The sequence below is a fragment of the Phodopus roborovskii genome, unplaced genomic scaffold, assembly GCF_943737965.1.
Source record: "Phodopus roborovskii unplaced genomic scaffold, PHOROB, whole genome shotgun sequence".
NCBI classification, from domain to species: domain Eukaryota; kingdom Metazoa; phylum Chordata; class Mammalia; order Rodentia; family Cricetidae; genus Phodopus; species Phodopus roborovskii.
The window spans coordinates 19,261,140-19,272,185 of record NW_026126525.1 but is presented as its reverse complement, the minus strand read 5'-3'; positions in this window follow the sequence as shown (position 1 = coordinate 19,272,185).

Genomic DNA, 11,046 nt, shown 5'->3' with positions numbered 1-11,046 from the left:
GTGTGTGTCGTGTATGTGTGTGTGTGTGTGTGTGTATACATACATACATACATACATACATATATGTATGTATGTATATAATCTCCTATCCATAAAAACACTGATGAAAGATTTTGGTTTTCTAGGAATATGAAATGAACTGCTATATGATTAAAAGTTAATGATTCTTGATCTATGGTAAAGAATGAAAGAATGAATTGTAAAGGGAGATTGTAAGAGCCTTAATGTAAGAGATGAAACTGCACCTACATCAGATGTATTTTATTGTATAACAGATAAAAGAATAAACCAGTAAAGCTGAAAGAATGTGGGAATGAACAAGGCTAAGCTGGGGAGATAGCTCAGAGGTTAAAATATTTGCCATGCAAGCACGGGTATTTGGATTTGGATTCCTAGAATACAGTCAATAAGACTCACACAAGGGAAACAAGGGATACCTGAAGCAAGCTGTCTAGAAATACTAGCTGTCTTGGTAAGCTTTATGGTTGGTTTTGAGACCCTGCCACAAAGAATAAAATAGAAGTGTGCTTAAGAATGAGAAAAGAGTGATTAAAGACAAATAAGCATATCCACCTTTTCTCACCCTTGCCATTGGTACTCATATACATGTGAACATGCTTACACATATGCACATATAACACACATCCATAGGAATTATTTTAAATTATTGTGTTCATATATCATTTTGTATATTTATAAAAGTGTTTCCAGAAAAGATTGCTTCAGGAGAGAAGACAAACCCTGATTGTGGGCAGCAGCATCCTGGCACTGGGGTCCTCATCTGAATATAAATGGAAAGCAAACTGAACATCAGCATTCAATACTTTCAGCTCCCTGAGTGTTTGTCTTATGAACCTGCCTCCACGAGTTTACCGCCATCATGATCAGTACCCTCCATAGATGAAGAAAAAAAACAGTAACTCAAAGTAGAGAAATGTCCATCTCAAGGTGTGGATATTCATAGTTTCTCTTATTTTTTTTTTAAGATGTTCCCTTATTTTACATATTGATTCCAGTTCCCTCTCTCTCCCTCCTTCCCATGCCCCTTACACACCCCCATCCCATTTCCCATCCTTTCCCCTGGAAGGGTGATGCCTTCCAGGAGGAATCATCAAAATCTATCAAGTCATTTGGGGTTGGGCCAAGGCACTAGGATGGTATATAAGGTTGTTAGCAATCTCATTATTAGGGAAAGGCATTTATGGTAGCCTCTCCACTATTGCTCAGATTGTTAATTGTGGTCATCCTTGTACGTCTCTGGACATTTCCCTATAATGGCTCCCTCTATTATGGTATATCTTTTCTTGTTCTCCCCTATTCCTTCCCTGATTCAATCTTCCTGCTCCCTCATGTTTTCCTCTCCCCTCCTCCTCTTCTTTTTCTCCCAATTCCCTCTCGACTCATTGCCCCCCAAGCTCGCTATATGCTCAGGAGATCTTGTCCCTTTCCCCTTCTATGGGGGATCTTGTATGACTCTGTTAGGGAACTTTTTGTTTCCTAGTGTCTGTGGCAGTGTGAATTTTAGGTTGATTGTCCTTTGCTGAATATCTAAAATCCATATATGAGTACCTATGAAGTTTGTCTTTTTGTGACTGGGTTGCCTCACTCAGGATAATTTGTTTTACATTACTTATACACTATTAAACATTGTATTCTATGGCTAGCATACAGTTATAATGAATGAATCTGTTTCCGTAATGCAAAGTTGTCATCTACACTGTGTTATGTGTGATCCTACTATTCTTCACTTACAAACACAGAATTTGGCCCACATTTGGCTATTAAGCACAATTTTCCAGAATTGGTATTTCAAATAAAAGCAACACCCCTATTTTAATATGTGTAAATGATATATATACATATATATATATATATATATACACGCATATATATTCAAGTGTGTGCTTGTGTGTGTTTGTTTGTGTATTTACATAGAGTTTTACATGTATGTATTGATAGATCTCTGATTTTGTCCCAAGTTTCAATTAAAGTATGGTAAAGTGAGATTGGATGTTCTGTGTCGTCGCATCTACCTCGACCAGCAAGGAAACACAACCACGACTCTTCTTCAAGCAGTTTATTCTGGAACCTTGTACATCAGCTTCTTCCTCTCCCAGCCCCAGCAAGCCCTTAAATATGTGCTCATTGCCCAATCAGGCACCATCTTGGGGCTGTGGTTTCCCACAGTTCCCCCTTTTTTGTTTTAAATGCAACAGGCAAGGGTAGAGGTCTGATCTCTGATGTACAAGGGACATTGTAATGGCCCCGCACCCAGTCATCAGCCAAGCTGGTGCCATACCTATCAGGTATCTTTTCTCAGAGATGGGATTATGATACCAACCCATATGCAATCAGACTTGCCCTCCATGAAGCCGCTAGAAGCTGACCTCAAGTGCAGTACTTCATCTCGAATCCTGAGCATGATGACTGCTTAGCTTTTTAACACAGTTCACCAAGCCTGAGGTAATTGCCCTGCCTCCAGGGCAGCGAAGGCTTGTGAAATCATGACATTACTTCTCCGCTGTGTAACCCTCATCCTGCAGATACACCATAAAGCAATGAGACTGACTAGGATAAGCACCTCTCCCAGGGCACTCATTCCCACCCATTCCTTCAGGTGTTTCATGGCTTGAGTGATTCATGTAGATAGTCCCTCTGCAACCAAGACGTCAACCCAGGTGGAATTCACATGCACAATTGAAAGTCTCAGATCCTGCATTAACTTATCAAATTCGCCAGACCAATTGCCTAAAAGATACTGAGAAAGCTGGTTAGAGATATTGGCAGCCACCGAATACTTTTGATATGGCACAGAGGTCACACATAGCCCTGTCATCTTCCATTCACATCCTATTTGTGCCAGCTGCCACAAAGTGTCAATCTGTTCCTGAACTAGATCAATTCGTTGATTCATGACCATAATACCACCTTAGTGGCTACATTCGCTGACAGGTTATTTAAGGTAGCTGCAGTCTAGACAGTGGAATGCATGGCAATGGCAGCCATGGTGGCTCCCACAGCTCCAGCTGTAATGGCAACCACGATAGCAGCAGTGATTCCAAAATCTCTCCTCTGTCTAAAAGAGGGTCATGGTGTTCCGGCTCTCTACTGGTGGCATTACTCTTCCAAAAGGTTTCACCATGTGGCGATTAAGAGCTTCCACCTGCGATATTGCAAAAGCAGCAGTTATTTGAGGGGGGTCTAGCTTGCTCAAACCACATTAGTCTGGAAGGAATCCACAGCTTTTTATTTTCTGTGGAAACAAAAATAGAAATCCTTTTCCCCAGTAACTTGTCCTTGAACTTAAATTTTGGTGTCAAGACATTTTTAAAATATATAAATTGGATTGATCCAGCAGCATTTCCTTTAACAGTTGTTGTTTCCTCAGTAGTCAAACAATACAAAGACAATATAATATTGTACAGTATCCAGATTCTTTCAGAATGCAACAGCTCCTGAAGAGCGAGATAAATTGGTTGTGATATCAAATTCCCCATACTTTCACTTTTGATTACTTTTACCTTGTCTGATCCTGGAACTTTATCACTCCTACTGGAGACCTTATTGCCTCTTTACTGAGGTCCTTGACTTGGTCCCACCTTACCTGGAACTTACCAGTCAACTACCCTGACTGTAGGAAGTTCTGAGCCGTTCACCCACAGAGAGAGGTTCCCCATAAGGGTCACCACTTGTGTCTACCTTGACTAGCAAGGAAAACACAACCACGACTCTTCTTCAAGCAGTTTATTCAGGAACCTTGTACATCAGCTTCTGCCTCCCCTAGCCCCAGCAAGCCCTTAAATATGCGCTCATTGCCCATTCAGCTCATGCCACCTGGCGATCCCAGATAGGCCACAGAAGGAGGAAGCGTACCAGATCCATCAAGCACTTCCAAATAAGGCTTGTTTATAGCTAAGCTCAGACTACCTGGCATCCAGCCAGTCGCCATCTTGGGGCTGTGGCTTCCCACACTGTGTGGTTTTTTGTATGTGCACATGGATATATACAATAGCTTCTTTTCTTATTCAGTCTAATATTGTATGGCTATAAAAAGTTACTGCCTCTGACCCAATTACACAGCTAGCTGTGAATTAGGTCATCACTGTTAAATGGACTGCAATCTCCATAGGTACACTTGAACTGCCCTTGAATTGAGCCAGAGGAAAACATCTATTTCTTCCAGTGTGTCTGGTGTGGAGACAACATTACTGCACTGCTCATTATCTGTCCTTCCTCAAAATGCATGCTGATAGTTGTACTTAATCACTTTACTCAAGAGTGCTAAAACTAATAGCCCTTGCTTTAAGTACATGGAAATCCAGGGAGTGCATTCAGAAGCGGTGCAGTACCTAGCACACTCATCTGAAAGGATATGAGAAAACACTGAACATGTCAAATCTCCAAGGCCCAAGGATGGATAAATAGCTTTAGCAATATGTAATTATACATGCAATTAAAGTTTGTAAGGAGGCATTATTAATTGTAACATCATTCTTCCTAGCTGTTAGTAATTTGATTTAATTTACTACTACAAAAAAATTATTATGTTGACTACTGAAATCAACTAAGATCATTAAGGTATGCATAGGTTTAAAAAAGTCTTCAGTTAATAACTTTTTAAATCTAGAGTCACATCCCCAGTAATATCTGAAATATTATTGTTATTTTGATTTTTTCTTTGAATTTTGTCATAGTTTAATCATCAAAGAAAACTTTCTCAAGTAACATCTGCTGTATTGGTGTGCTTCTATTGTCTAACATTGTGAGAAAAATATTTTTTCAATCTTTAGGGATAAATAAAAGTAATATTTACACTCATTTTTATATGTAGTACAACAATTTCACCTTACAGTCATATTACTTCCAATGTATTTGAGCACGATGAATATAGTTATATTTTAATATCATTAGGATAGGTATATGAAATAGTTACTTTTATGGAAATATACTCTCCCTTAAAAATCATAGCTCTTCAAGCTATCAAGTACCTTTGCTACACTTTACAGTTTGTCCTCTATGGATCAAACTCAAATTCAAATTGAAATTACCCTAAGGTGATTTTGAACAATGACAGTACAACAATGGATAATTTTGTCTGCATTTTAATCCACAGCTCAAGGTTGAGATGGGAAGTTTCTGTGGATCAGTAGGAAGCCTCACTAGGAAATAATTTCAGTTATTACCTATCATATCAAGTTACTATAACAAGGCTATTTACCACTGAAGGTGATTAAGTTTTCACAAACTTTGGGTCTATACTACCTTCTGTTTTCTTCACTTTCGAATAAACAGCTGTGCCTCTATTTGCTTCTTAAGATATTTGGATCATTAAACAGGCATCCATATTTGATCTCACAGGCTGGGAATCATGGGTTTTGTACTAATTAAAGATGATAGGTGAAGAGAGATAGAGAAGGTCCAAACTGTTCATCTGACAGGAAGAGTGTTAAAGTAGCTACAGCTACTTTAAACAGCTCCTTCACACTCTGGAGATTGTTTGTTGTACTGACAAGTCTAAAATGAGACATAGTCAACACAGTCATTAGCATGTCAAAGAATAAGCTTCATTTTCACTGTGAGGAGTGTATTTGAAGTCAATGATGTGGTACTCTGGAGGCAACTGAGTTACGTGCTGTTATTCCAAATGTGCATTGTCCCTGTAGAAATACAATTTCACAGCCATTAAACATGTTAAGTTCATCAAGAGATAATTATAGCAGACTGGCTGACAGACGTGCTTTAAAATTTTGAGAGAATTATCTATTGATCACCTGATTGCTTCCTATTACCTTGATATTGTACTGCTAGTTGTACGTATTGACATAGTGAAAGATATTGATAATCAATCTCATGACTTAATAGTACATAGAAATATTTCTATTGTCAAGGATATGGTTGTTAGTTTTAGCTGAGGATTTTTTCAGGACTATAAAATTAAGTACATTTTAACAAACAAATCTCATAAGAAAAATACATATAAATTGTCATTAATAGCTCCATGTCTGATTCAATTTTTCATGGAATCATCATTGGTCCCTTATCATAATCCTAAGTTTTCAAAGAACTGAATACAAAAACAATCTAGAAAATTAGTATGCAAAAAGATGAAAAGATAAACAAGAGATTATATTCCCATAAATTCAAAAATTCTCAATTCTTTAAAAAAAAAAAAACCAACAAACACCAGCAAGTTTAAATTTCTAATCACTTTAATTATCTTGTTTACAAATCAAACATCTTTGTGGAACCTAAAATGACTACCTTCAGAAACTATGTCTTTCAGTCTACTGTCCTGAGTAAACAAAGTGCATACACAGAGATATGTGTACAAGAGCTGACAGTGGCAGTGACCATATCTCCAAGCCTGCAGCATGATGCTTGATGGCAGCATAGACCAAGGCAGTGAGCACAACACTTACTGCTGGCCATAAATGCACCCTTGCCATCTTGGACAAACCACAGCTAAAACAGTTGTTTTTAGCAATGTTCTTTAGCAGATAAAAGACTCGTGGCCAGAGAAAGATAAAGATTTACACTAAAAAAAGATTCAGATAAAGAAAAATCTCTAAAGGTTTTCAGTGTGTTTTAAAATATACTTAAGCTTGGGTAAGAAAAAGAAACCAAACGGTTTAAAAAGAATAGAGAGTAGCTGGGTGTGGTGGCACAGGCCTTTAATTCCAGCACTCAGGAGGCAGAGGCAAACAAATCTCTGTGATTTCTATGTGAACCTGATATACAGACTTAATTCCAGGACAGACAAAGTTACACAGAGAAACCCTGTCTCAATAGTTGGAAAAAATAAAAGTAAAAGGAATAGAGTAATAGAGTAACAAAACACACACACACACACACACACACACATAAAAAGAAAATACATAGTGTGGATAATGTATGCTATTGTGTTGTCTTTAATTGTTCAATTGCTAAAATACACTTGATAATCAATGCTGCTAAATTAATCCAATATATATATTTTTAAAAATGCTTTGACTTCCAAATTTAAATCTAAGGACAGTGTACTGGGAAAAAGAATTTCTATTTTTGTTTCCACAGTAAATGAAAAGCTATGGATTGCTTCCAGACTAATATGGTTTGATCAAGCAAGACCGCCTGAAGGAATATCCCAGATGATCCCATATTTAAAACAGCTGGAACAAGGCAGCCTTGCAGACCAGGATTTCTGCATCTTCTTAGGATCCCCATGACAGTACCCTCTACCAGCAGGAAGCAGTTTGGAAAGAACAAGGCCCAAATTCCCAAATGTTGTTAATGAATGTTTGTTTTCATTTAAATGGACTTGGTTATAAATGGTAAATTATCACAACTAATCTCTTTTTAAAGGTAAAAAAGGGGATTATGGTATTGAAATAAATACCTTATTTTGGAATGGATTTTCATTTTTTGATACAAATTTAAGGTCAATTTGTGATACATATATTTCTCCTCTTGTTTAGGTATTGTGTTTATATAGCTAATTTAAAATATAATGTATAATTTAGTACAGATTATAGTTATTTACCTATAATAGTCAACACTTATAGTTAAGTTAGTTAGGTTTTCTAGATATACAGAGATATATTTAAAATGGATAGGTATTCTTCAAACCTTTCAAAGATCTACAGAATATGGCATTTAAAATGATTTAGGGTTTTTCTTTGACAGTGAGGCATAAGTGCTCCTGGAAACATCACCTGCATCAGAAAGGAAGATGCACATTGAAGAAACTTCTTATGGAGTTTGCCTCCAATATGGCAAGATTTATTTGTCTGAAAAGGACTCCAAAGGACACATTAAAGTTTTCCTTTAACAGTGTTGCTTTGATGACTGAAAAAAAAAAAAAAAAAAAACAAAAAAAAAAAAAAAAAAAAAACCTCTTCAAGAGTTGATAAATGGATGAAACTTGAAGAAACCATCCTAAATGAGGTAACTCAGTCACAAAAAGAGAAACATGGTATATACTCACTCATATATGGATTTTAGACATAGAGCAAAGGATCACCAGCCTATTCACACTGCCAGAGAAACTAGGATACAAGGAGGAACCTCCTAAGAGATTCATGCAACGTCCCTCACAGAAGGGGAAAGGAATAAGATCTCCTGAGAACAATGGAAGTGGTAGCAAGTGAGTGGAGAGGGAGCTAGGAGAAAGAGAAAGGGAGGAGAGGAAAGCAAATGGGACTAGGAAGATTGAGTTGGGAGGAATAGATGAGAGAGAGAGAGAGAGAGAGAGAGACCATAAAAGATAGAGTCATTACAGGTTTGAAGAGAAAACTGACTCTAGAGGAATGTCCAGAGACCTATAGGACTGACCCCAACTAACAATTTGAGCAACAGTGGAAAGGTTACCATAAATGCCCTTTCCTAATTTTGAGATTGATGACTAACTTGTCCACCATCATAGAGCCCTGATCTAATAGCTGATGGAAGCAGAGGCAGACACCCACAGCTAAACACTGAGCCGAACTGGAATCCAAATTCAGAAAGGGAGGACAAGACCAGGCTACAGAAACCCACAGAGACAGCTGACCTGATCAAGCAGGAGATAATGGGCCTCCAGATTAATAGTGGGAATCTGGCATTGTACCGACTCAGACCCTCTGGACATGGGTTTTAGTTAGAAGGTTGGGCAGTCTAAGGCACCTCTGACAGTGGAACCAGGATGTATTCCTGCTGCACAAAAGGACTTTAGGAGTACATTCCTCATAGAGAGATAATCCCTTATCCTAGAGGCAAGAGAGAGGGCCTAGTCTCTACTCCAAATACTTGACAGATTTTGATGACCTTTCCTGGGAGGCTTCACCCTACCTGTGGAGTGGGGTTGGGGGTGGGATGGGAGGGTAGTCCAGGGACATGGGAAGGTGGGAGAGAGGGAGCGAGAGGGAAATGGAATTGATATGTAAAATAAGAAAAACAATAATCATAACAAAAAAGAGTAGGTGAAATAATTGTAATAATACATAATTACTTTTCTTTTTTTTTTTTTTACTTTTCTTTTTTTTTTATGCATATAGAGTATTTTTTATTTAATTTTATATAACAAAGTCCAATTAAATGAAAACAAACATTTATACACAATATTTGGGAATTTGGGCGTCATTCTTTCCAAACTACTTCCTGCTGGTAAGGGGCGCTGTCTTGGGGGATTCGAAGAAGATTCAGATATCCTAGCTGTAGTCTGTAGGGCTGTTTTGTCCAGCTGTTTGGAATGTAGGATCAGCTTGTACTCTGTTTCAGGCGGTCTGGTGTGATCAAACCACATTAGTCTGGAAGGAATTCACATCTTTTCATTTTCTGTGGAAACAAAAATAGAAATACTTTTCCCCAGTAACTTGTTCTTCAACTTAAATTTTGGAGTCAAAGCGTTTTTTTTTTTTTTTTTTTTTTATTATTTTACATGTCGATCCCAGTTCCCTCTCCCTCCCTCCCTCCCTCCCCCCAAGCCCTCCCTCCCTCCTTCCCTCCCTTTTGTCCTCTCTACCCTCTCCCATGCACTCTAAACACCCTCCCCTCCCAACCCCCCACCACAATACAATATGTAGGGGAATGCCATCCAGTTGGGGTCATGTAGATCTGACAGGTCCTGTGAAGTAGGGACTAGGGCTTCTCTCCTATCTCTAGAATAAGGCAGTTATCCCTCCATGGGGGATATGTTTGCAAAGTCCTTTTGTGCACCAGGGATACATCCTGGCTCCACTGTCTGAGGTCTCTTAGACTGCTCAGACCTTCTGGCTGAGACCCATATTCAGGGGGGTCCGAGTCAGACCCCTGTTGGCTTCCCAGCTATCAGTCTAGTAGCCCTTAGCTCCTCCTTGTTCAGGTAAGCTGTCTCTATGTACTTCTACCGCATGGTCTTGTCCTCTCCATCTGCTTCTGGGTTCTAGTTTGACTCAGTGTTTATGTATGGGTGTTTGCTCCTGTTTTCAACAGGCATTAGTTGAGGACTCCATGGAGAAGTTAGTTGTTGATCTCACTCTCCGGGAAGGGCATTTATGATAGCCTTTCCACGGAAGCTGAGATTGTTAGTTGGGAGCAGTCTTGTAGTTCCCTTGACCTTTCTTTATGTTCAACTTTATCTTCAAACCAATATTGGCTCCCTCTTTTATGTTCTCTCTCTCTGTCTCTGTCTCTCTCTCTCTTTCCTATTTTCCATTCCTAACCAGGCTCAATCCTCCTGGTCGCACATGCCTTCCTCTCCTCCCTCTCATTTTCTCCTACTTCTCTCTCCATTAGCTGTCCTCCCCCACTATACCTGAGGTCTGGGGGACTTGTCCCTTCCCAGTTCTGTGAGGGACTTTATATGAATCTCTTAGAATACAACTTGTATCCTAGTTCCTCTGGTGATGTGAATTATAGGCTGGTGATCATTTCATCTAGGTCTAAAATCCATATATGAGTGAGTACATACTGTGTTCCTCTTTTTGTGACTGGGTTACCTCATTCAGGATGGTTTCTTCAAGTGCCATCCACTTGCCTGCGAATTTCAAGATACCATTATTTTTTTCTGCAGAGTAGTACTCCATTGTGTAGATGTGCCACATCTTCATTAACCATTCTTCAATTGAAGGGCATCTAGGTTGCTTCCAGGTTCTTGCTATTACAAATAGTGCTGCTATGAACATAGTTGAACAGATGTCTTTGTTGCATTGATGTGAATCCTATGGGTATATGCCTAAGAGGGGGATTGCCGGGTCCTGTGGTAAACTAATTCCCATTTTCCTGAGGAACCGCCATACTGATCTCCAAAGTGGCTGTATGAGTTTGCACTCCCACCAGCAGTGGAGGAGTGTTCCACATTCTCCCCATCCTCTCCAACATAAGTCATCACTGGTGTTTCTAATTTTAGCCATTCTGGCAGGGGTAAGATGGTATCTCAAAGTTGTTTTGATTTGCATTTCCCTGATAGCTAAGGATGTGGAGCATTTTCTTAAGTGTCTTTCAGCCTTTTTGATTTCCTCCATTGAGAATTCTTTCTTCAGTTCTGTACCCCATTTTTTAATAGGGTTATTTGGTGTTTTGTTGACTAGTTTCTTGAGTTCTTTGTATATT